The 26,927-nt window shown below is 45.3% G+C and overlaps 1 protein-coding gene across 1 annotated transcript in view; it reads left to right on the top strand.

Moving 5' to 3' along the window:
• The window catches only part of UBE2F (ubiquitin conjugating enzyme E2 F (putative)), a 358,305-nt gene that overhangs the window by 207,373 nt on the left and 124,005 nt on the right, over positions 1–26,927 (top strand). The gene's annotated exons all lie outside the window — the stretch shown is intronic.

Raw genomic sequence — 26,927 nt, 5'->3', positions numbered from 1 at the left:
GAGAGAGGGACCTGAGGAAGTCTGTGGTGGTGAGGAGGGAGTGGGGCAGCATTCCAAGCAGAACTGAGACTCTTCCAGCAATGGAAGTGTTCCTGATAAGTGGCCATTACCCCATCCTGGCTGGGGTCAGCTTCCCTGCAGGTGTGAGTCCTCTTTCCTGCTCATGGCCCCAAGCACCCTCTTCTCCCAGGAGAGTGGGTTGCAGCTTGTCCCTTTAGGCAAGAAGATTACATCAGCATCAGCTGATGTCATGATCTCATTCCCAAATGCTTTCCCCCATGCTTAAGGTTTGTTTAGCAGGTAAGGAATAGCTGGCAAAACAAAGACTCCTCTGCTCTGTTTAGCTCCTCCTAGCTCCTTTATAGAATCCTAGAATAGTTAGGGTTGGAAAGGATCTTAAGATCATCTAGTTCCAACCCCCCTGCCATGGGCAGGGACACCTCACACTAAACCATGTCACCTAAGGCTCTGTCCAACCTGGCCTTGAACACCACCAGGAATGGAGCATTCACAACCTCCCTGGACAACGTATTCCACTGCCTCACCAACCTTACAGTAAAGAACTTCTTCCTTATCTCCAATCTAAACTTCCCCTGTTTAAGTTTGAACCTGTTACCCCTTGTCCTATCACTACAGTCCCTAATGAAGAGCTTCCCCCCAGCATCCATGTAGGCCCCCTTCAGATACTGGAAGGCTGCTAGGAGGTCTCCACGCAGCCTTCTCTTCTCCAGGCTGAACAGCCCCGACTTTCTCAGCCTATCTTCATACGGGAGGTGCTCCAGTCCCCTGATCATCCTTGTGGCCTCCTCTGGACTTATTCCAACAGTTCCATGTCCTTTTTATGTTGAGGACACCAGTGAACTGCACACAATACTCCAGGTGAGGTCTCACAAGAGCAGAGTAGAGGGGCAGGATCACTTCCTTTGACCTGCTGGTCATGTTCCTTTTAATGCATCCCAGCATACGGTTGGCTTTCTGGGCTCCAAGTGCACACTGAATCCAGCTCATGTTAAGTTTCTCATCGACCAACACCCCCAAGTCCTTCTCCTCAGGGCTTCTCTGAATCTCTTCTCTGCCCAACCTGTAGCTGTGCCTGGGATTGCTCCGACCCACGTGTAGGACCTTGCACTTGTCATGGTTAAACCTCATGAGGTTGGCATCAGCCCACCTCTCAAGCGTGTCCAGGTCCCTCTGGATGGCATTCCTTCCCTCCAGGGTATCAACCGAACCACACAGCTTGGTGTCATCGGCAAACTTGCTGAGGGTGCACTCAATCCCACTGTCCATGTCACTGACAAAGATGTTGAACAAGACCGGTCCCAACACCAATCCCTGAGGGACACCACTCGTTACTGGTCTCCAGCCGGACATTGAGCCATTGACCACAACTCTTTGCGTGCGGCCATCCAGGCAGTTCTTTCTGCACTGAGTGGTCCATCCATCAAATTGATGTCTCTCCAGTTTAGAGACAAGGATGTCGTGTGGGACAGTGTCAAACGCTTTGCACAAGTCCAGGTAGATGATATCAACTGCTCTACCCCTGTCCATCAGTTCTGTAGCCCCACCATAGAAGGCCACCAAATTGGTCAGGCAGGATTTCCCCTTAGTGAAGCCATGCTGGCTGTCACCAAGCACCTTGTTGATTTTCATGTGCCTTAGCATGCCTTCCAGGAGAATCTGCTCCAAGATTTTGCCAGGCACAGAGGTGAGACTGACTGGGTCTGTAATTCCCCGGGTCATCCATTTTCCCCTTCTTGAAAATGGGGGTTATATTTCCCTTTTTCCACGTGACTGCCATGATTTTTCAAATATGATGGCCAGTGGCTTAGCAACTTCATTCCCCAGCTCCTTCAGGACCTGTGGATGGATTTCATCAGGTCCCATGGACTTGTGTACCTTCAGGTTCTTAAGATGGTCTCGAACGAGATCCTCTCCTACAGTGGGCCTAAAATCTTCATTCTCACAGTCCCTGCATCTGCCTTCCAAGACTTGGGTGGTGCGGTCAGAGCCTTTGCCAGTGAAGACCGAGGCAAAGAAGTCATTCAGAACCTCAGCCTTCTCCAAATCCTGTGTAGCCAGTTCTCCTGAGAGCTTCGGGAGAGGGCCTAAGTTGTCCCTTGTCTGTCTTTTATTTGCTACATAGCTCTAGAATCCCTTCCTGTTGTCCTTAACATCCCTAGCCAAGTGTAATTCTAACTGGGCCTTAGCTTTCCTAACCTGGTCCCTAGCTTCCCAGACAACATCCCTGTATTCTTCCCAGGCTGCCTTTGAGCTCTAGTTCATTTGAATCAGGCTTAGCAAGCCATGTCAGTATCTCTGTATCGTCATCCTGGCTTTAAACCCACCCTGTGAAATGTTAATGCTGGCTTCAGCTACCTGAGTGTGGGATTACACTAGACAAAGGTGTCAAGGCACTGAAAGCATTGTGGAGATTTTCTACAGCCCTAGAAGTCCAAAGGCCACTGACTCCCCTCTGTGTGTGGAATGGAAGTGTAATGAGGGAATTGAAGAGCTGTGTGTTTGGGGTGTTTTTTCTGCTGCTGTCTCACAGGTCTCTTGGAAGATGCATTGGGCCACTCGAGCAGAGGTTGTGACCTATCTGCTGTCTGTAGGAGGTGTGCATGTAGCTAGGAGTCACCGTGGACTTGACCTCTGATTATGAGCCCTGGAATGCAGAAGTCCTGGGAGCTGCACAGCAGACACCAAATACCCTCTCTTTAGCTGCAGCTTCTTCCTCCTCCCCCTCACACCCTCTCTTTACTCTGGAGAAACTAGCCCGAGGCCATCAACCAGCAGTGAATATTAACAAAAGCAGCTCAGTAGCGATGTGTGCTCCCCACTGTGCTGGAGGCCCTGATGATAGGAGTCTTTTTGTCCCAGCCACAGGCACTTCAGTGGCCTCTGCATGATACTTTGCTCAAACAGTGGGCTTTGGGGCCAATGCTTGCTACTGGTGAGAGCAGATTCCCTATTCCTCAATCGAGGTGGCATGAAAAACAAATCCTTGCCTATCCCTTCATGCACAAGCAAGCTTCCCAGTAGCTTATGCAGGACACAAGGAGTTTTATACGGAGTCCCAGGGTATGAAGACAGGCTGAGAAAGTTGGGGCTGTTCAGCCTGGAGAAGTGAAGGCTCAGAGAAGTGAGACCTCATAGCAGCCTTCCAGTATCTGAATGGGGCCTAGAAGGATGGTGTAGAGGGACTCTTCATCAGGGACTGTAGTGATAGCACAAGGGAGAATGGGTTCAAACTGAAACCGGGAAATTCAGGTTAGATATAAGGAAGAAGTTCTTTAAGGTGAGAGTGGTGAGGCACTGGAACAGGCAGTGTTAAAGGCCAGTTTGCACAGAGCATCCCTGCCCATGGCACAGTGGTTGTAACCATATGATCTTAAGGTCCTTTCCAGCCCAAACAATTCTGTGATTCTATGATTCTATGCTCAATGCTTCATGCTGCCCCAGTGCTGCTGTCCCTCATGGGCAACACTAATCCAGACAGCTGCAACCTGCTGCAGTCCCCTGGAGCTGCGTGTAAGGTATGTGCATGCTTTGGGATGTGTGGGGGTCATGCTCATGGCTGGCTGGGAAGAACCCTTCCCATTCATCACTGCGGAAAAAACGTGTTTTGCTTCCTGAAAGATGTATTTTGCTGCTCTCCTGGGAAGGCTGCGTGTGAAGGGCTGTCAACAAGTGCAAGTGCTGATATTCCCACCCTCTTCCTCCCTTGGAGGAACGTGACTGTGGGCAGAGAGCCTGGACAAAGAAGTGAGGATGGGCCTTATTTTCACATTCAGCTGAACTGGCCCACTGTGCGGCTGGGGAGAGGGTGTGGCTGCTCCCTCTTTATCCAGCCCAGTTGTCGAATGTGACTGCCTCTGCCCACCTTCAAGAGCAATGCCTTTCTTCCTTGGAGCTCCATGGACCTCTCTGGTCTTAGCAGAGCACAGCTGCAAGCACATGAGCAACTGCTGGGCTGATGCTGCATCTGTTTCTAATAATCATAGGATCATAGAACCCCAGTCTGGTTTGGGTTGGAAAGGACCTTAATATCATATAGTTCCAACCCCCTTCCATGGGCAGGGACACCTCACACAAATCCATGTCACCCAAGGCTCTGTCCAGGCTGGCCTTGAACACTGCCAGGGATGGAGCATTTACCATTTCTCTTACCAACCTGCACCAGTGTCTCACCACCCTCACATTAAAGAATTTCTTCCTTATATCTAACCTGAACTTCCCCTGTTTCAGTTTGAATCCATGACCCCTTGCCGTATTGCTACAGTCCCTGATGAAGAGTCCCTCTCCAGCACTCAGTTTCTGTGACCATAGTTTTAGTTAAACAAGCACAAAACTTAAAGAAACTTTTGCTTTCATCTGTTATTTGAAATAGTCCAACCAGGCCAGGTCGGACAGGGCTTGGAGCAACCTGGTCTACTGGAAGGTATCCCTGCCTGTGGAAGGGGGATGGACCTGGATGAGCTTTAAGGTCCCTGACAACCCAAACCATTGTACCATTCTATGATTCCATTATAAAAGCTTTGTACTCCTGCAGAGACTACAAGGGTCCATGCCAGTAGATACTATTGGTAATAAGGAGCTGTGACAATCAGCTGCTGCATGTGGTAACAGGTCTCTAATCAAATAAGCTTGTTCCAGCCTGACCCGAGTGGAACAAATGGCACTGATTTGGGAAGCAGGGCATGGCTGGCTGCCACGTTTGAGGGACCTTTGGACTCAGTGCAAGGTGCATCTGACGAAATTCCCACAAGGAATGGGCTTGGCAGCTTGCTGGGAGGGAGGTTAGATTGAAAACAACCACTTAGCTCTGCCACTGAATCTCACACAGGGCTCTCCTTAAGACCTCCAAAGCCTAGGTACTTTCTTCTTCCACACCTTTGATTCTCAGTTCTGATGGAGTCCTCAAGAACTCTAATGGGAATCAATAAACTGTAAATAACCATTAGGTATATCAGGTTAGATATAAGGGAGAAGTGGATGAGAGTGGACATGTAAATGAAAGTGCCATGAGAACCACAAAACCTGAGCTTGAAAATACTGTATCACAGAACAGTGTTTCTGTTGTAAGCACAACTACAAAACAAGAAACTCATCTCATGATAATTAGCTGTGTGGGTGTTCTTGTTTTTAAACACAGATTTCCATATGCAAGATATGTGGGCAGTTCCTACTTCATTTATCTTTGCTATTGAGTTCATGTACAAATAATCCAAATTCCAGATATGTTATTTCATGGTGATAAAGCGAATAGGATCCCATAATACAGAGCCAGGTTAAGTGACCCTAAAACTTTGAGAGGCATGTTCTGAATTTATGTAAACTGCAATTAATGGGATTGCTCCTAACTCTGGCTTTCTGTAAGTTGATATAACCTTGGCAGAGCTGTGTCTGTTTCTAGAGTATCTTGTTGTCTCCTCTTTTTCTTTCAGATTCCTTAAAGAAAGTAAATCTCCTTTATATCTAGAGGAGAACAATGGTTTGCGGAGAGATAGCATGTTATGGCATCCTTTAACATTCAGATGTGGGGTGGAATACAGAATAAAAAGCAAAGTAGCTGGAGGACAGGCTCTGAATTATGTTCTCTGTGTCTAATGATCTCATTCAGCCCTATGAGGTGTTCAAGTAAGGGAAGCTGGAAGAATAGCTATGCTTCTGGAAGAAGTGGTGTAGTAACTCATGCCTTGCCAGCACACCTAGGTACTCCTTAGGATAGCCTAGGCTGGCAATATTTGCTCTATTTCGGTCTTTAAGAAGACAGAAAGCTGAACTGCAAAGAGTAGGTTTTCATATTGAGGATACTGGGAGATTTCTCAGGACACATCTCAGTGCTTTTTGCGAAACTAAAGTGTTTTATAAGAGGGAAACTATATAAGATTGTCCAGCTACTTTTCTGCCATACTCTTCAAACACCTAGGTAAAATGTCTGAAGTGGGAAGTTTGTCATAAATCATTTCTCTTGGCTGATCCTCACATTCTGTTTGCAGCATGCAGCTTTGTGGGTTTTTTTCTCCAGTATTTATGCAATGCAGGTGACCTTATTTGTGCTTACATGAGAATACAATGAAAACTTCAGTCAGCTGAGTAGGAAATCATGTGTACTTCCCCTAAATGCCAGGCAGGGATAAGTGAGCTTTTGGATCCAGTGATTTCATGGTCCTCAAGGCTGAAACTGGATTCCAGCAATACCCACTCTTACCGTTATTCCAGTGATGACTAATTCAAGTGATGATTAATCAGCCCTCTGCACGCTCTCTAGTCTGTCCAGCCCTGGCTCTGACTCCCCCTGCTCATGATGCTCCTGGAAAGGATTAATTCTGATTGTCTTCTTTCCATTCACAGTGTCAGTGCCCAAGAAAGGACAATTTCAAGTAGGTTAAAGGGTAGAAGATCTTGCCATTAAGCCTTCATTGAACTGGATGATTGAGATGTCCAACTGTCCTGGTAGGTATTTCAGCCAAAGAGTGAAAAGGGTTGTTGCAAGGGCAGCAAAGAAGCCTGTGTAGTTCCCTGACACTTTAAAGCCAGACATAATATATTGTTAAAGCGCTGGCTCTCAAGCCCTTTGGAGTAATAAGGGAGACTCCCGCTACTGGTGGATACAGCTCCCCACACATTCAGGCAACAGCCACAAGTCACAGGCAGAACTGATCTTTCCTCTGTAGCAAAGGTTTAAGAAAAACAAAATGCAGGAGTGAGAAATGTAAGGCTTTTTCCTTACTTTCAAAACTAAAACTAAGCCAAATTATGTGTTTTTTTCCACGGTATTTTTATTTTTTTTAATGGATCTTTTTCTCATAGCTCTGTTTCCTGAAGTGATTCTGTTTCTCAAGGTCATCCTAAGGCTGCAGATCCTCATGGCATCACTCTTCCAGCAGCCTCCCTGGCCTGATGGAGATCTCAGGATTCTTAGGGAAACTGAGAAGCAGCAACAGCTTGTCCCTGCACCAAGCTGCGCTTTCCTTGTGTCTCCAGCTATCCCCTTTCCTTTGGGGCTCGCACACTAGCATGTTGCTTCTGATTCTCAATTGAAGATGGAGATGTGACCTCGTGTTTCAAGGTTCAGAAGTTAATCCTGTAACCGTATTGGATATCTCAGGGTCTGTAGAGCTCCGGGCATTCACCCCCTGAGGTACTAAGGGTACTTCTTGGGTAACTTTAGCCACTGGAAGCTGGGTGTGTGGTTTCTCTCGGCTGGAAGAGCCTTTTGCAAATGCCAGCCTCCATTCAGAGCACCAGAAACTGGTGTGACTTCCTTAAAGGACTGTGGGCTAAATTAGCCCTTGGTTGTAGAGAGCAGCTGAATGGTTTTTTATGCCCAGATGACTGGTTAACTGGAACTTTTAGGTATAATTTTTTTCCTTACTGACCCTCTTCTTCCAGTTATTCTCCCTTGTTCTCTAAATCAGATAAGTACAACCCAAAGAGTAAAACCAGGAACTGCAATAGGCATGAAAGCTGAGAGCCTGGGTCTGGCTGTTTTGGAAGAAATGAATTGGCCTTTGTATTCTTGAGATAAGGAGCACAAGGGGATAAGGGTTTGTGGCTGAAGTTTGTAAGTTCACAAATGTTATCTGCTTTGTGAAAAGCAAATATTTGATCAATCAAACTGTGTGGAAACTTGGGGGGGGTACGTACATAATCTTGAATTCGTGCTGTTATTGTTCAGATGTGGTATGGGATGTCTCTTTGGCTTGAAATGGTGTATGAAGGGTCTAGTTAGCAGAATGTGAAAGGCCTCTGACAAAGAAAGGGTAAGAAGTTCACCATTAAAAAACAACCTCCACATTCCCCAAAGGGGAAGCCTCTAGCCTCTGCTTCCACAGGCATCTTCTGGATGTAGGTAGACATCGATGTGTAAGTGGACTGCAGAGAGGAAATAGAAAGAAAAGGAAGTTCACAGGGTAAATTCTGCTTGCTGCAATGTTCCCATGGGCTGGGAAGCACTCCTGGTCATGTCAAAGATTGCTTTCAGTGGGAGAAGTATTTTGACAGATACATGGAATTGCAAAGCAAGAGAATTTTCTTGTGCTTTATTCCATGTTTTTGCTGCCAGAAAACAAGAAAAGGCTGCTCTTTGCACATTTTTTCCTAAAGTCATTTCTGTAATGGCTACCTTATTAAAAAGGGAACATGGAAACTTACAGGAAGGGAATAAAAGCTCAGCCTAATTATCATTGTTCACCAAATGCAGGGATGTCTCCACAGTGGCTCACAACAAAGGTTCAATTTTATGAGCATCCTTCTTCCACAAGTAACTGGTGTTGTGTGCAGAGGGGAAGAATTCAAGGATAGAGCAAGACAGAATGAAGCGTCTATGGACTTACCCACCCAACATCCACCAGTACAGGCTGGGAACCTCTGAAGCCCACAGGCTGTGTCTACATCTTTGGTCTGGTTTACTCTCTTGTGTATTCTGAGTTGACTACCAAATACCAAAATTTAGTATGTTCCTTTTCTACTTAACAGCATTTTACATACCAGAAATTCTTTCAGTAGCCCCATTTTTGAGAGGTTAAATATATTTTGACATTAATAACACTTAAATGAGTTCACTGTCAATTTACTTTCTCCACAACTTACTAGCAAAAAATGCACGCTTTCATTATTACAGTAAATTTTAGAAGCCAGATCACTCATTGTTTTAAATCAGGGTCCTGTTTCCATTCGGAATGATGAGTTGTTCCTTGCTTTTATCAACAAACCAGCTGAGAATTGGCTCATGCAACAAACCCACACATGTGGGTGTAAACCCAGACAGAATAAAAATAGCCTTTTGCACATCTTGGTGTGCAATTCCTTGCCTTCAGTCCCTGGTAAGAACCAAAATCTGACCAAATACTGTCTTGCCTACCAGAAATGGAGACTGGGAACAGAGCTTTAATGTCAACAGCCACTTCCTGAGCCCCAGTAACTCTGAAACCTCCAAATATGTCAGAGAAGCAGTGGGAAGAGCAAAGCTAGGATAGGACTGGTTAGTGGCTGGGCTTGAGACAGTATCACAAAGATCTACAGTTTCTAACACGAGTGTTAAATACAAAGTATATTGTGCAGAAGAGTAGAGAAAGTGAGAGGGAATTGCAGTCATCTCCCTCCTAAGTAGCTGAAATGAGAGTCCAGGAAGTCTCTCTGAAGTGTGGAGATAAACCACATCCAGGGAATATTGCAGCATGTGAATATTGCAAAACACGTCTGGGGTATGTGCCTGTAGTACTTCTGATGGGTGAGGGAAACTCAGACCTCACCATCTCTAATTCTTGCAATTTAGTGGAAATGGTTCCTGAGCTGATTCCAGCCAGGCAAATAGATGTGCTTTGGTCCTTGTTGCTGCTTCAGGACTTAACCTATCTGGTCCCCAAGACATCTATATGCATTTGTTTTCCACCTCAAATGTTTTCCATGCCAGGTCTCTTCAGTGGCAGACTTTCTCTTGCATGCATCTCCTTGAGCCGGGACAGCATCTCCTGTGTCTCTCCTTTTCCCTGTGCAATGCTATGCACTTTCTGATCTCACCCAAGCTAGCTGACTTGGCTTATCCCAAATTCAGTGAGGAGCTGGGCCATGTGCTGTGGCTGACTTTGGCTCCCTTTTATCATGCCCTGTGGAAACACACCTCTGCTGGGCAGCAGATTGGCATTTCAACCTTGACTCCAGCAGCATGTGAACTGATGTCCTCAGGTGAGTTTATAGGTATGCTTTCTGTTCCCATGAACTTGATGCAGCAGATATCTACTCATGAATAAATAACTGCAGGCAAGGTTCCTTCTCCAACATTTGTGATAGGCCTGCTTTCAAGGTTTTTTTTCTGCTGAACATGAGCTCTCTTCTCCAACTAAAGCAGTGTCAGATCAGACTTCTCCAGCCTGAGGTCTAAGCAAAAACAGAAGGCTCTTTCGGCTCACACATCAGACTGACATGTAATATTTCACAGTGCCTGCTACAGGACCCCAAAGAGTTAAGCTGTTGCTTTGGATAAAATCTATCCAAAAGAAATAGAATAAATTTAATTCTGCTATATCTGGACTCCGAGAGGTCTGATGGCATGAGGTATTGTGCCGTGCAGCCTTTCAGTGGTCATCCACACTGGTGTCTACCTTGCGTTTTAAATTATGTGCAGTAAGTACAAACATGTGCACTGCATTTTCTTACACCTTATTCTAATGTTTGTATGATTTCTTTAATAGACTTCCCCCTTTTCTTTTTCTCTCTGCCATCCTGGTTACCTGGTGCTCTTCTCTTTCTGGGGACTGCAAAGCCCTGCTTTATCAAGGCCCACTGCAGCCCACCAGATCCACTCTTGCAGAGCAGCTTCATCTTGCACCCTGCAGCAGCCAGAGGCAAGAGTTTTCTTGCAAAAGGAGCAGGGTTCTTTGGATGCATTTCTCTTTGCAATTCTGAGAGCAGAGGCCAGCAGGATGCAAAATTTGCTCTCTGGCAGTGTCGCCAGCTCTTGCAACTCTTGTGTTATTTTGTGCTTGAGGACCTTGAGATAAACTCAAGAGGTGAAAAAAAAAAGGAATAAAACTGTAGCTATCATAATTGTAGATTCAAAGCCTGAAAATACAACTCTACTGTCTGACAAACCGAGATCAAAAGAACCCAAGTATTACTACTCGGTAAGCCACTTGCCTCGTTTCTCAAGGTTTGTTTCAGGATAACTTGTACTGCTTTGCAGTTGGCTAAAGGGCAGGTAGTATAATAGCAGTTGTGCTTCAGGTGTGTAATCATATCCTGAGACAGGCTGTCAGCCTTGGGGTGAGAGTGAGCTTGCCTGAAAACTGAAAGATTCCATAGAAGCAACAGAAGGGATTGAGCAGCTGAGGAGAGATGTCCTCTTTAACTCCTCAGGTGTGGATTTTTGTGAACTGAACCACCCAAAAAACCCACTAACCCAAAAACTCTACAACAAAGAAGTCTGAGTGGACGTCTGTGCAAGCAACTGCTTGGTTCAGATATAGTATGTATGCTGTCTGCCAAAGTACGGCATGCACCACACCTAGCAAAGCATCAAGATCTCTTGTTATAAAGGGTAGACACGCTAGAACAGGGAAGGAAGGAAGGAACAAGGGCTTTTTCCTGTTTGCACTGAACGGATTTGCCTGACATGCAGTACCTCTGGGTATAACAAGTGCTTCAGGGACTGGCAGCACACAGACAGAAGAAGGATACAGTCGGTTTATGTGAACTGAGGTTGTCAGTTAAGATACTTATTCATTTGTTTCTCTGCTCTCTCATGCATCCTTGCTTCAAAGTCTTACAGTGCTGAATATAAGCTGAAGGGACCAGTGCTCTGAGGGATGGAGATGCCTGTCCAGATCATAAAATACACTTGATCAGACCTACTCTGAGACCACAGGAGGCTTAGAGAAGACCAAGGTGGTATTCTGGGCAAGCATGTACCAGCATCCGTATGTGCCTGTGCACATGTGTGGTTGAGGACAAAGGCTGTTGTGGGGCTCTTGACCGGCTTTGTGCTATTTTTATCTTTATTTCAAACAAACATTGTGGTGCTATTCTTTGATGGGTTGAAGGACATGAGAGCCTCTTTTTCCCAGATACTTTTTCTGGGAATCTCTGTTCTCTCCTCAGAGCGCAGAATAAACAAACTAGAAATTTTGGGTTTTAAAATCAAAATAAATAACTATTGTTCTGCCTTTCCCCCTGCCTTCTTCCCTTCCCACCATCTCCCCAGCTGCCTTCCCTTGACCAGAGCATCCCTTGGGAACTCCTCTGTCTCAGATGTGATGGCAGTCCTGAGATAACATATCCCACCATCTCCTCCTGCTGAGACCAGAAGCAAAACCATCCCAAACCAATGAACCTTGCCTGCTATGAGAGGAAGAAAGATATCAGGGTCTTCTGAATCTCAGGCAATCCTAGTATGGCATATGGGGATGTAGATGTGACCTTGTAGAGGGCCAAGAAGAAATCCAGAGAGGGGCTTTGGACAAGTGCCTGTAGGGACAGGACAAGGGGAATGGCTTTAACCTGCCAGAACAGGGGAGATTGAGATTAGACATTGGGAAGAAGCTGAAGGGAAGGAGACTTGGGAGAAGATTCTGAGCAACTTGATGACACTGAAAAGTAGGAAGGCAGAAATTATAATGGTCTCCATAGAGAAAATGAAAGTTATAAAGAAAGAATTCTTTCTGCACTTGAAGATTACAACAGTATCTGTAGGAGATAACTAGTATCATCAGGAGATTTACAGGAATTAATTGTATTTAAGCAAGTTATTGCTGATAGAGGTTACAGGGATCATCACTAGTTCTTGGGAGACTTTCCTACATTGAGTCTTGAGAATGCTTGGTATGCATTAGGCATTGCTAGGAGGGACTTAGCCTAGATTTAGTCTCTACTGCAGTCCTAGTACTTCAATATTTAGCTTTAAAAGGAGCTGGGTTTAGAGGGGCTTTTTACAAGGGCCTGTAGGGACAAACAAAGGGGAATGGCTTTAACCTGACAGAACAGGGGAGATTGAAATGAGGTCTTAGGCAGAAGCTCTTCCCTGTGAGGGTGCTGAGGTGCTGGCACAGGGTGCCCCGAGAAGCTGTGGCTGCCCCATCCCTGGCAGTGTTCAAGGCCAGGTTGGACACGGGGGCTTGGAGCAACCTGCTCTAGTGGAAGGTGTTCCTGCCCATGGCAGGGGTTGGCGCTGGATGAGCTTTAAGGTCCCTTCCAGCCACACCAGTCTGTGTCTCTATGATGATAAGTTGATATGAAAGCTGGTGACGGTTTTTAACTAAATGTTGCAATTAAAAAAAGAATCCAGTAGGGCACTTAGCTGACTATAATAAGGCAATTTTGGGTTTGTTTCTTGGTGGAGATCTGAGAGAGAAGCTTTGCTAATTTACATTAGCTGTAGTGCAGCTCAGATCCATTGGTTATTGCTGGGAACCAAGGACATCCATCAGGGACTGGTGGTTCATTAACCATGTCGGCAAAGCAAGGACACAAAATAGCAACTGGAACAATGTGCTGCAAGCATTTGCCAGTGCCAAGTCTAATTACAATTTGTAACAAGCTTCATTCTACGAGGTGTGTGAGAGGTGGAGATGGGGCATCTTCACTGAGACCCTTCTATCCTGAACAAAACAGTCAGTGGAGCATATCCCAGCCTGTGGGTTGTGGCCACAGAGACTGTGGGAGAGGAAACAGCCATTAGGAAATAGGTGGTTGTCTTTAATTGCCAAAACACCACAGCAAGGCTGCAGGCAGAGTGGCTGTAAGGAACCACGAGTTTCCCCCACAGCTCCCACCTCCCAGGTGTCCCCAGGCACAGTGAGGAAGACCAGCCAGTCTGGCTCTGCACCCCTGCTCTGTTCTGGGAGTTACAGGAGAGGAGCGTTTATTTGCAGTGGTAAATCCAATGGTGCTCTTTGCCTCATCCTGAAAAGACTGAGCTACTGCCAGCAACTCGTGGTAGTTATGCTTCTCTTGAAGGTGTAAACAGCTGCAGGAGGCTCCAAGGTCAAGGAGAGGAACAGGACCATGAAGGCAGATGATCCCAAAGAGAAAGAAAATAGAAGAATGCTGGGAATACCCAGGTACAAGCACCACTGCTTGGCTCCTTCCTGAAGGTCTGCAGGAGCCCAGGGAGATGCTTATGTTCCTGTAGTGCAAGAAAAGGTGTTTGAGCCTTTATCAGTGCTGTGACTTTGTGCTGTGTCTTTGGGAGAGATACCACAGCATCTCCCCTCAGATGTCTGGTAGTTTGGAGCTGTTTCTTATCTCATGAAGGACCCTAGATAATGCACTCTGATAATAATGGACTAAAAGATAATAATGGACTCCAAGATAACAATGGGCTCTGATCCCCAAACCCCTTTCCACACAGGGACTCTTCCCATAACAACAAGCAGATTGGTAAGGGAGGGTTGAACTGGTTCTATTAAAAAATATATAGATAAAGAAAAAAGACAGGCTAAGGCCCCTCACCCCTCCTAAGTGCAAATCAACAACATCAACAACCATTAAATATGAAATTATATATAATTACTATATTATATATCTATTTATATATAGTAAGTATGAAATTAATCTTCTTAAACATCCAGAGAGGGAGACTCCACAGGCAATCTTGGAGAGCAAGCATAGGGATGTATGAAAGTATTGCTTAATATGTAACCAAAATCATCCTTGGTGGAATTTAAGTCTGGATAACACAGACACTTGAATGTGAGATTAATTGCTGGACTTGCATATAGACAGACATGCCTGTGCACAGGGAAACAGAAAGATACAGAAATACTGGGGAGCACTCAGTGTGGGTGCCATAGTCCTACCCCCTACCTCCATCAGCTACAGACAGCATCTATTCTGCAGAGCACCAGCAGACAGCACCCTCTGCCCATGGGATACACAGGATTTTGTCCCAGTTTGACCAGTACTGGGCTTTTCTCACTCCAGCATCCTCCAGGTGTGGACAAAGCCCAGCTTTTGTGCCTGGGGATGGCCAGTCCCTGTTTATAATGCACTCTCATTACCAAGGAAAAGTGCAGATAGGACATGTTTACTTGATGTGAGTATCCCAACCTGGCTCCTGCCAGAAGAGCAAACCAAGAGAACAGGGCTGTACTGGGAATGGCTGAAATAAAAGCAGGACAGCCACAATGTGTGTGGAGTCAAATGCTCTGCATAGTTGCGCTGTCAGCAAACACAGCAAGCCAGGGAGCAGGGAACCAGAGGCTAGTACGGCTTCTTTCTCTGCTCCTATTTGCCTTTGCATTTGTTATCTTGGACATAAAGAGGTCTGGGGATTTGGGCAGTTAACCTCAAATAAACCCTAAAAACACTACTCCAGTGAAGTGGAACAGTGTCTGTTGAATTTAATGGAGCCGGGCTTGCTTTCACCAAGGGTGATTTGAACTCTGAAAGCTGTTTCCTGATAGCTAATGGCAATTTTGGGGTGTCTCGTTTTGCTCTGTGGGTAACTTTGATTACTGTTTTTTTACCTTGGCTTTATATCAGACTCCTCTGCACAACTGAGTGTGTGTACACGTGTGTGAGAGAGAACATCCAGCAGTGAAAGGATGCACCACTGTAAAAACAGGCGTTTGTTTTTGCTGTGAAATATCCTTTATACTCAGACAGACAGCAAATATTTGACACTGAGCAAGAAAATCAGGTATGCTGTTTGACAAAGCGGATGTCCTGACTCACCAGCATATCATTTCATTGCCTCACCCAGCCCCATCACTTAAAAACGCTATTTAGGATCAAAGCATCCTGCAGGCAGGCAGTTCTGTTTCTTTAAACAAACCCAAATCATGCTTTATAAGGTCAGCAAGCTCCCAAAGAGTGACTTGGTGGAATACAGCTGCAGATGGATAGCTGTGGCATGAAATGAAGCTGTTTGGAGAGGCCACCAGCAGCTGACAGCGTTAACACAGAGGGCTGGGTGCAGGAGCTCTCTGGTGGCACTTTGACAGGTTGGGGATTCACTGACAGGTAAAGGAAGCTCACAGCAATCAAAAGCACTGGTCTCAGCTCTTGGCAGGTAGTGGATCATGGATCATTTCCAGCTGTATTGATCTCTTGAGGGCTTTGGGTTGTTCAGGTGCAGGCTGGAAAATAAGCACTCTCATGGACTGTTGGAAAGAGAGCCAGGAACTGTAGTTAAATATAGGCTTTGACCAAGCAAAAAGATATCCAAATGGTTCCGTTTTCTTGCTCTATGTAACTGCTAGCAATTGACAGATCACTGAAATAAAATACAGATCCAGCAACTTGGAGGCCCTGGAAGATAAAAGTCTGACTGCATCTGTTGCATCTCCTAAAAGCACTAAGCTGTTTGATACAGCTTCCAGGATTGGGACTTCTGATGCAGCCCACCTTGAGAGCAGCAAAGCAGAGGAAATAAAGCATCCCCCACTTGGGGTGGTTTCTGGACAAAGTCCAAAGTGGTCCCATGTCCTATTGGAAAATCTTGGCCGAAGGCAGGCAGGAGCAGAAAGAATTCAACTCCTAGGGAAACCTTGTTTTTAATAGGATTGGATGCAAGCCACAGTTTGGGAATTCAGAAGGCCATATCCCATTCCCTGGTTGTCAGTGATGTCAAGCACGATTTCTTCCTAGTTCATTTATTTATAAACATTGTATGTTTACAGCTCTCCTGGTGACTTCAGTAAGCCTTGACTGACATCTCTCTAGGGTCACAGGGCAATCTAGCACATCTCTGTTCTGGTCTCACATGTTCTACAGAGGTATGCTGGGTCCCAAACTCCAGAAACCTCAGCAGTGCCCAAGGATTAGGAAGCTGTCCTTCCCCTGGTATCTCCTTGTAGCCCTTTGGAAACGCAACAAAAGCTACTAACCCTTTCTCAAAACTCAGCCTATCTATTTGCATGGTATTTCTAAAGAAAGATGCATCAGATCTTGGTTATTCCTTTTCAAGCCAAGCTTCTGCATGTGGATGAGGCTTGTGCTGTTTCTGAGGAGGATCTGTGCATTCAGGGGCTGATGGGGGACACAGCAAAGCCCTTTTCAACACACTACCTCTTGTGAGTTTTCTGCTCCCCCTGGTTATTGCTGGGTGCATGTTGAAGGAAGAGGTACTCAAGTCTGAGAGCTCCAATTTAGTTCAGACAGAGCACACAAGGCAGAGTGATTTCTCCATCCCTTCCTGCCAAGGAGAGCAGGATGTTTATGTACTGCTCAGCTAAAGGTACCTGCGGCCTCAAAGCCTCTTACTCAATTTTGCCTGGTAATTGGAATTTCTTATTGGCATATCCAGTATCAGTGGATCCAGCTGAAACCTGATGTCCCTAAACAAACTATGCCTTCAAAGTCTGGCTTGCAGCATCCTCCCAGAGGTTCCTGGCTGGCCTTCATTCCTCCCGGAGTTCCTTTCAAACAGTCCCTTGTTAGCCCGGGAACAGGGCGCATCGCTTGGCTGCACGTTCACAGCCCCCATCGCTGCTCAGGGCCCAACCAGCCAAGGGATTTATGAGACATGCAGCCCAGAGGAAAAGATTGGGTAATTGGAGAAGTGGCCTCAAGGAGCCGGTGAGTCTGTTTATCTCAGACTCCCCTGGGAAGGCAGCTGCACCATGTCACCTCCGTCGTGCAAATCCCTGCTCATAACATCCTACAAATGGGATAATGCTCCTTTATCCCCCCATGCCTGGATTTGTGCCAGCTCAGCCAAGGGGTGCCTTTGTCTTCCCTGGCAGTGTGTGTGTGCAAAGTCTAGCAGCAGCAGAATCAGGCCTGCCATAAATGCCATTTGCAGGAGGAGAGCACCAGCTATCATCAGGTAGGACAGAAATCCCCTGCTGCCAGCATCTCTAGGATGGAAGGAGCAAGGAAATGGTGTTGTGGAGCTGGGGAGCTGCCTGCTCTGAACCAGCGCTGTGTGAGATGGAAGAAGGAGGGCTGAGAAGTTATTTTTGGGGTTGTGTTGCTTTTTTAATGCCATCACACATGGGCCTGTGGGTCATTCCTGCCCTGCAGGAACAACCCAGCTGCAGGTCAGCCCCTCAGGGAGTGTAAATCTGCTCAATTCGGATCAAAAGCATGTTTGCCACCTGCCTGCTTTGTTAACTGGATTAGCCATTTACAGGCAGTCACTCTTTTATGGCTTCAGTGTCTGGGTTTCCAACATAATTCTTCCTTTCCCTGTCTCAGACTCTGTTGAGTCTGGCCCCTCGATCTCTGTAATTGAAATATAAGCATTGCTGTGCAGCAGACAGATTCAGGCTTTCTTTCTGGGCTTCTTTTCCTTTTTTTTCCCCTTTAATTTCTTTCATGGTGACCCATGGGAGTATGGCTGTAACTTTAAATACCTTCCAGCACCATCAGTTGAAATGAGGCTGGGGAAGAGGGAGAATTAAAATATGCGTCAAAGGAGTACACAGGAGAAATACAAAGAGGAACAGGTACCCTGAATTTAATCACTTGTAGGGTCTTTCATAGACAATGATTATCAGCTCAGGAGGGGCTAGCGCCTGTAAGGGTAGAAGGAGACAGCTGCCTCTTCCCAAAGTCTTTACTTTCCCTCTACTCCTCTTCCCAAAGTCTTTTATGGAGAGACTGCTGCGCTCCAGGGTGGGCAAATGTGGGGTCCTTGGGAATTTTTTCATCTCTCCCATCAAACCGCGTAGCCTAAATTCATTCCTCACCTCTGTCTGGCAAAGAATCCTCCTAGAGCAGGATATGTGGATAGGCATGTGGACCTAGAGAAGACTAAAACTAATAAAAACCTCCACTGAAATGTCAGAAACTGGTTGTACTCACTGTAGTGCTCTGACCAAGCAAGGTACTGAGCTGTACAGTGCAAAGCAAGCAAAAAGTCCGTGAAAACATCGCATCTGTCTTTTCCTGGGGTGGAAAATCACTGTAACAAAGGCTGTAAATTCAAACTGAAAAGTTAATAGCTAGGAAAGCGTGTGTTTGCTTCCATCCCCTTGTTTACTGAAGACTTATATCTGAGAGTCAGAGCAAATGCCCTTCACTCCTCCCCACTGTCATTTATCATGTATGAACCCAGGCAACAGGTTGCCAGCTCTCAGGGGGAGCCACTGCCCTGGCTCAGGATGAAATCAGTTCTGCATCTTCAAAAGACACAAATCATTCAAAGGGAAGAAGAAATTGTACAAACAGAGTGTCTGGGGCCAGGTCCGGAGACACCTGGAGTGGGCAGAGCTGCGGTGATTTATGTGAGTGTACTCCAAGGCATGGACCATCCACTTGTGCACTGCTTGGAGAGCTGACCTCAACCAGGAAAGCTTGCCAAAGCCATCGAGAGAGGGCTGTGTCCTGAGCCACAACCATCTTCACTGCAGGATAGGAAAGAGTCTTGGGAATGGCATCTTGGGAACTCTGTGACACAAAGGATTGGGTATCCTCACATCTTGTTGCTGTTGTTGACCTTTGAAGATACAGAAACATCTCAAGGGTGCTGCCTGCTGTGAGTGATGATGCTCTACTGGCCTGGGGGATGCAGGCTGACATCCTGCTGAACCAGAGAGGGACTTGAGAAAGGAATTCAAGTGAAAAGTAGTATTTGGTGCACTTAAACCAAGAAGAGAACCTGCTCCAATCAGGTGTGTTTACAACTTTGTCACAGACATCCATGCTGACTTCTTTATTACCCACAATTTGCTGTTCCCTGCATGTAAAACGCCCTTTACATGCAAGACTGTAAGATTAAATGGGGAGAGACTTTTTAGCAGGTCTGTTGCAATAGGACAAGGGGTGATGGGTTTAAACTAAAAGAGGGGAGATTCAGGCTGGATGCGAGGAAGAAATTTGTTACAATGAGGGCGGTAAAATACTCAACACCACGTGCAACTAGTCTTTAATCTAAAAGAAATAGAAATAATATCAAATAGCACCTCCAAAAGTTGCTCCAAACATAGGAATGAAAAGCTGGGTGGTGTGGACCACTCTCCTCTTCCAGATGATCTTTCTTCAGCATTGAAAAGGGTATTTGTTTTTACCTAGAAGCTGAATGGTGACTACCCACCCTCCCAGATTTAAGCCTCTAGCTCTCTCCACTGAAGTCAACAGCCGTTTTGGCATGAATCATTACAAGACAGAAAGAGTTTTGTTACGCCTAACAAACCTTTCTGCTTAGTGTGGTGGGTGGGAGGCTCAGTCCCAGGCTGATGGTTACGTCTCTACCACATATTTCACAGTATAGCTGTAGGTTTGCCAACTGTCAGTTCACATATTTTCATGGCTACATCTTGCTCTAAATATAGGAAAAGCCTGGTAACCACTGACGTCAGGCTGTCCTGATCCCAGCCAGCCCCCTACCACCTCATTAACTCTGAAACATGCAGGTTTACATTAATAAAAACTAGGAAATAGAGAGGTGTGAAAGGTAAGGCTCAAAGGGAGAAAACAAGTACCAGCAAACCTGACATGAAATAAAAATAATAAAACCTAAGGAAAGACTCTGAAGAAGGGGTGATGGATTGAAAAACAAGCCCCAGCGTTTGGAAGTAGGAGTGTAAATTGTCACTGTTTAAAGAAAAATAAAGGCTGGAGAGGAAAGAAACTTCTGCTCTGATCCTGCAGATGCTCTGCAGATGTGTGAAGCATGTGCGGTGCTGTTAACTTCTTGAGAGCTTGATAACACATATACATAATTGAAAGAGAAATTAGCATTTGTAAGTGGTATTTACGAGTATAGGAGCAAAAACTGCACTGAGCTTACCTTTAAACATCCTGTTTGTCCATCATCTAGCAGGGTTTGTGTTGGCTTCCAACTGCCCAGAGAGTCTTTTGACACTGAGGTTTCCTGCTGGACAAGGAGCAAGTAATAGTGAGAGGATGCTGCATTTGTGACCATGTTTGGCCTCTGAAGTATCTCCAGGCTCAACTGATCCTGTGGGAGACATCAGGGCTGCAGGGGACTTGGCCCTGATGGACAGCTGACTACAGCTTCACCAGGCATCTGATGTGCTCATCAGCAGGACACCACTAAGCACCTCAGCATGGGAATGGTGGTGTTCAGGTCTAGGGTGCCTCCTTGGATACTTAAGCAGATTTAAGTACCTGTTGGGTTTTCCAAACCATTCACCATTCCCAGTATGTTTGCATGTGCTTCTGGGAAGCTCTTTCTCTTCTGCAAAGCAGAATTAGAGTAGAAGCACTTGGATAGTTTGTGCATCCTGTAATTCTCCTCTTTTGTCACAGACATTGGAGAAGTGACACAAAGTACGTGATTACTCAAACTTGGGGAATTTCTGTGCTGCATCTTGTCCAAGGAGGTAGGCAGGAAAACTGAAAATCTTCATGCAATTGAGCAAATTGAAGCCAAACAACACTGTAAAAATGTGTGTCTGATTAGTTCAGGACCAGTTGCTGTATGTTAACTGTCTCCCTGTTCAGCAGATCTGCCAGTTCATAAACATTCATGGAAGCAAAAAGGCTGCGTCTGCCTTTAATTGGGACAGATAAACCTCAGGCAAGCCAAATTCCTGTGCATGCCTGCACATGTCCTTTGCAGAGCTATAGTCTCTCTTGGTGATCTCACTTAAACATAGCCAAAATGATTAAAAGATTCTTTTCTCTTTTGTTTTGAAATGTGATTTTCTCTTAAAAAAAGATCTTAATGCTACTGACTGCCACGTAACACAAACTGTTAGTAGATCCCAAAACAGTTCACAACAAAGAGTTAAGTATTAGGCAGGGTTAGGATTTAAAACAAAACTGAATTAACTGATTTTCTGTCTGGAAACGCTGATTTATCAGAATTGAAACTATTTGTGGGAATAGGTATTCCCCTGGATTAAGAAATAAACCAAAACTGTTTTAGCACTGATTTAAAAGGCACTGCTGTGATATGAATTTAAACTTTTATTTTCTGGAGAGGAACAATGCTTTATCTACTAAAAAGTTGGAGAGCATTTAAAAAAAAAAAAAAAAAAGTAAAAATTGAAGCAAAACATCTTGAAATTATTATAGCAGAGTCTTTTGGATAATAGCCTGGTGAATGTTTTAGAGATACAAAGTTTTGCTTGAAGACAGATGCAGAAATATCAAGACCTTGACAGCACCTCCAGCACAGGAAGGCCATTTTGCCGCCAGCACTAGTAGGTGTAACCTGCCCATCCTGCACTTGGGTGACCTGAAGGGCAGACACAGATGGGGCAGGTGTAGGAATAGAAATGGAGGTTCCAAATTCTAGGCCAATTTCCTATCCCCAAGAATGATTAGAGGTATTGAAGGAGTATTTCATAGAGGGATTAATTCACTCCAAACCTGCTCTCCAGATGAGTGTCACAAATCTTCTATTTCACTTCTTTTTAATTAAAAAAAGAAAAAAGTTTAATGTATTTCCGTTGTACCAACCATCACTTCTTTCGATGGGTGAAATATTTTGTATGCAAATAATGTTTTCAAAGCAAATTGCTCACAAAATTTTCAAAATGGAAGAGATTATTTCGAGCAAGAAATAATGGGGGTTGGCTGAGACCTCCTGAGGTTTGACCTGAATATACCCTTGGCCATGAGAAATGGTTTACACTTTGTTTTCTTCCTTCAGGCAAGTTTAGGTAGATTCTCTCATCACTTATGGAAATCTTTTCAGAAACCATACTTGCTATTTCTGAGACTTTGATGCAGAAGAGGAATAGATGGGCAGCTGGCACAAGTTTTGTTTTTGACTTCACTGGTGTCTGGACTTGCCCTAGTGTTTGTGTCTCCAAAGTCTGACTCAAACCCAGTTCAAGCCAACGGAAAGAACCCAGCAGCTTAACAGATATAAAGTTGCCACTCTTGGAAGGATAAACTTTCGGTAACACGTGGTTTCATAAATCTCTCTTCTTTCTGATCTGCTGGTGAGCTATCATCAGACTGGGGTTTTAATGATGGTTATTCAGGCATACACAAACACATTTCATCCTGCTGGTGCTACCCAGATGACGCACTCTGCCACACCATCACAACATCTTTTGGCACCAGCACTGTACCCGTTGCACACAACCCTCCCCACCTGCCAAACCCTCTTTCCACTTTGTGGCCAGTGGCTGGGCCTATTGGCCTCCATTGCTGCCCTCTTGTCTTTGCTTTGATATGGCTCTACCTCTTCAGCTGTTGACTAGCTTGACTGACTAAAGCTGTTTATTTTAATGGTGCTGGGTCCTATCATGTTCCACAGCCTGCATGGTGTCTTCATTTCCTAATCCAAGTTAAGACAAAACAGTCACCTGAATTTATTACCTGAATTTATTAGAATTTATTACTTGGAAAAATTACTGTTCTCCTTAAAGGGTAAGCATAAGGCTTATAGGGAGAGGTGGTATGTTTCATTAAACCAACTGATATTAAAAACAGACAAGATTTTGGCTGTACAAGTCTTTCCTTAGGGCATTTTAGGAGCGGTCAGTGGGCAGATTTCTCCATGGCCTCCCGTGTGCAAGGGCAGCTCCCCAGTGGATGTGTCTGCGACGTCTGCAATTTGTAAGACAAATAAATGTTTCTGATAATCCATAACTTACCTAACAAGGACTCCCCATGCAAATAAAAATAATAATTAAAAAAATGTTGTTTTTCTTCAAACAAATACTTTTAGAAAGCTATTTTGTAGTAAGTCACTCAACATTACTGATCCTCATTAGATTAGAAAAGTACAAGCTTTCCCTCCAGGATGTAAGTGCTGGAATTTCTAACATTAGAAATGATTGAAACTGAGTGGTTTGAAATGGTAATTTTTCCTGTATCTGAAATTTAAAAGATGACAGTTTTCTTTCCCATGTCCATTCTCATTATTTATCACACCTTACGCTGTGATTTACATCCATAGCAAGTAAAATGGAAAGCTCGACTCCTTTCAGGCACTGCCTCCCATCTTCTTTGCTTTTCCCAAACACCTACACTGCCACCTTCTGCCTGACAGCTCACAGCTGAATTTCCACCACGATTCTTACATTTCTTATCCTGCCAAATTCATGATGTATGTCAAAGAAAAGTTGGAATACAAAGAAGAAACCACGTGCGCACATGCACAATCAAGATGGTCTGTAAACTGACCTTTGTTTCTGGCAGGTCTCTATTACAGATGACATGTTGGAACTATACCTAATTCCCAGCTTCAATTTAGAAGAAGGGAACTTGATAGCGTTTCTCCCCATGACCCAAAACACTAAAATTCCTCGCTCGGCCACTGTCAAGCCAACAATGAGGCACAAGTGTTTTTCCACGTTTGCTCAACAGCCTGATCGATACAGGCAATGTCTGGAACATCCAAATGGGTGCTGACGGAAGACAAGGCTTAGACCATCAGTTGGCATAAGTTCACATTTCTCATTTTGGAGAAGCTACCCTGCTGTCCGTGGTTATCAGTACGAACTGTGCTAGCTGTGTCTGCTTCTACTGTGGCTTAGAACAAGGAAACCCAAGTGGCACATGTCTATGTCTTATGGATGAAAGAAAAATGTTCTTTTTTTTTTTCCTTGTTCTTGCTTTCCAGTTGAAATATTAGTTAAATACAAAGTTGAGAATAAAAAAAATCACCTGAAAGCCAGCTAAAGCCAGCTGCACTTTAACCCTTCTCACATTGCTCATGGTCAAGAATTGTTGGGATTTTACCTTTCCTGGCAAAGGAAGGGGTACCAAAGTTACCCTCTAGTTAGAAAAATTGACGTCCTTAGCAAACATGCTAATTCCTGCAACAGCCAGCCCCATGGAGAGAGGCACTTCCAAGCAGGAGCAGAGGCCCTGGCCCCAGCCCTAGAACCTTCGCAGAGGAGAGATGGTCTTGCCACGGAAAGCACCGGGCAATTACAACCATCTACCCGCCAGCTTTACCAGGCAGACAGGGCTTGCAGGCTTCAGAGACGTGGTGCATGCAAGAAAGAGTTGAGAAGTTTCCCCTGCACTGTAAACAGGATGGTTTCCCCCAGCATGTTGCAGCATGGCTGATGGAACAGTGACATCTAGTGTCCGCGGGGCTCTCCTGCAGCCACCGCTTCCCTGGCTGGCTTCGCTGGGCGCAGGCAGGATTTGGCTCCCCACATAGAATCATAGAACCACAGACTGGTTTGGGTTGTAAAGGATCTCAAAGCTCATCCAGTTCCAAGCCCCTGCCACTGGCAGGGACACCTTCCACTAGAGCAGGTTGCTCCAAGCCCCTGTGTCCAACCTGGCCTTGAACACTGCCAGGGATGGGGCAGCCACAGCTTCTCTGGGCACCCTGTGCCAGCGCCTCAGCACCCTCACAGAGAAGAGCTTCTGCCTAAGAGCTCATCTCAACCTCCCCTGTTCTGGCAGGTTAAAGCCATCCCCCTTGTCCTGTCCCTACAGGCCCTTGTCCAAAGCCCCTCTCCAGGTTCCTTGTAGTCCCTTTAGGCACTGGGAGCTGCTCTAGGATTTCCCTGCGCTTTCTCTTCTCCAGGTGAACAACCCCAACTGTCTCAGCCTGTCTTCATAGTAGAGATGCTTCAGTCCTCTGATCATCTTTGTGGCATGCAGATATCTAGCGGCACCTGAGACATGTAGGATGTCAAAGACATCAGTACAAATGTCCAAGCATGATACAGGTCACAGGGGAGACTCAAGCCCATCTAAGCAGCAGCTGGAGGGCTGGATGGTGCATCAAATGAGCAAAACCAAAGTTTGCTTCTAGTGAAGAAGGTAATTGCTCTTGTTGGAGGATGAATTCTCCCCATCCAGGACCACAGCAGTGAGGCAGCATCACTAGGAAGCCTCTGTCTACCCAGATGCCTCTGACAGTCTGTGTCACAGCAGCTCCAGGGTATCATGCTTAACTGTGGTCTTACCATCTGAATGTCTCAGTTTAATATCATGTTCTCAGTTTAAAACCCCAAATACAAGTGCTTGCCAGTGCCAGTGATTTTAACTTACCAGAATTTGGTATGAGTTTGATTGGAAGATGTCCCCATCTCTATTCTTGCCATTAAACAGGAGAGTCCCACTATATCTGCTGTACAGACACAGGTAACTTTTCCTCTGGAGAGCCTAAACACGGCATTTAAACATCTCTGGCAGATCAGTACCAATAGGCAACTGGGCAGCATCTGAACCTTATGTGAGTGTGTTCCATCTCTGGGCTCCGGGTGAAGGGCCCTCTACTGCTGGTCCCTGACACACAGCCAAAGGCTCACTTGGAGACAAACTGAGCTGCATTTCCTTCTCCTGGTGCATGAGGAGGCCCAAATCTGAGCTAAGTTTAAGATGTGTGCCTCCCTGGTAAGTTCTATGCACATTATAAAAGGCAAATTACTCTGCATTTTGCTGACTGAAATACAGCTTATTGGACTTCTACCTCAAGTGCATGAAAGACAGGGGGTTTCCTACTGAGATGACAGAATGACAAACTTGAGCTTGGACCCCTATGAAAACCATTTCTGATGGCTTCTGTAAATTTTCAAATTGCAGATATTTTTTAGCATTTTTGCATCCTTATACTTCACCAAAGGCTGTTTTGCAATATTTGCTGCTTACCCCATGATCGGTTTTATCTGAGTGCTGGGACTGACACTTTTTTCTGCTCATGATGGGATCAATGCACAATGCGATGCACAAGCTCCTGAGCCTGGTGACTCCTCCCTGCTGCACAGAAGTGAGCAGCTCTGCTCTGATTCCATGCTGCTGTGGATTCCTTCTCCTCCCTGCGGCTGTGCTCTGAAACTCCATTATCCCCCTGCACAGGGCCTTTCTTCAGTACCTAAACTCATCCAGAGCTCCTAATTATTGCCCTTTTTAGGCAGTTGCTGTCCTATTAAGTTACCACAACAAAATGCATTTTGTTGATATCAGAACTGGTTTCACAGCCACAAGTGACACCAAGGGATGGTTCTGCAAAGGCGCTGTTTAACATTGACCACCACCAAATAAAGCAGCACCATATCTAACAATGTCCTCACCCATGAGACCATCAGGTCTTTTTACGCACCACGTGCTTACATAAAACATGTAATAGCGGTACTATAAAGCGATAGCATCCCAAGGGCTGACTTTTGGGTGGTGTCACGTACTATGGCACTGTGCTCCTCAGACTGCTGGGTCTGTTCTCCAGCAGTTGAGCTGTCATGCAATGAAGTTTATTCTCTGTAAAAACACGGGAGGTTTTCCAAAGTGCAGATGAACTACTGAGAAAAAGAAGAAAATCACCGGGAGCAGAGCACCTAAATCCCACTGAAATTAAATTCAATCCCCCTCATCTCCTACAGAGACTTTTGGTCTTAGGCTGGCAAACAACCCTACTCTTGCAAGCCAACAGGCAATTGAAAGTGTGCAGAGAACATGTCGCTGAGGCGTATGCTCTACAAATACCCCAACTGCTGTCCTCAGTCAATACAAATGTTGCTGCCTGAATAGGGTTGCAGAGAGTAAGAAACATTAGTTTTGTAATGTGTCTTGTTTATTAAGCTCCGTTTTCACTGATGTCCTGAGTTGACAAAAATGTTTCCCATCAAGACAGACGAACAGAAGCAATT

This window comes from Pezoporus flaviventris, unplaced genomic scaffold, assembly GCF_033815535.1.
Source record: "Pezoporus flaviventris isolate CSIRO_AGI_PZ_B2104156 unplaced genomic scaffold, CSIRO_AGI_Pfla_v1 ptg000001l, whole genome shotgun sequence".
NCBI lineage: Eukaryota > Metazoa > Chordata > Aves > Psittaciformes > Psittacidae > Pezoporus > Pezoporus flaviventris.
Note: the sequence above shows the minus strand (reverse complement) of the source record. Positions and strands in the feature narration are given on the sequence as shown.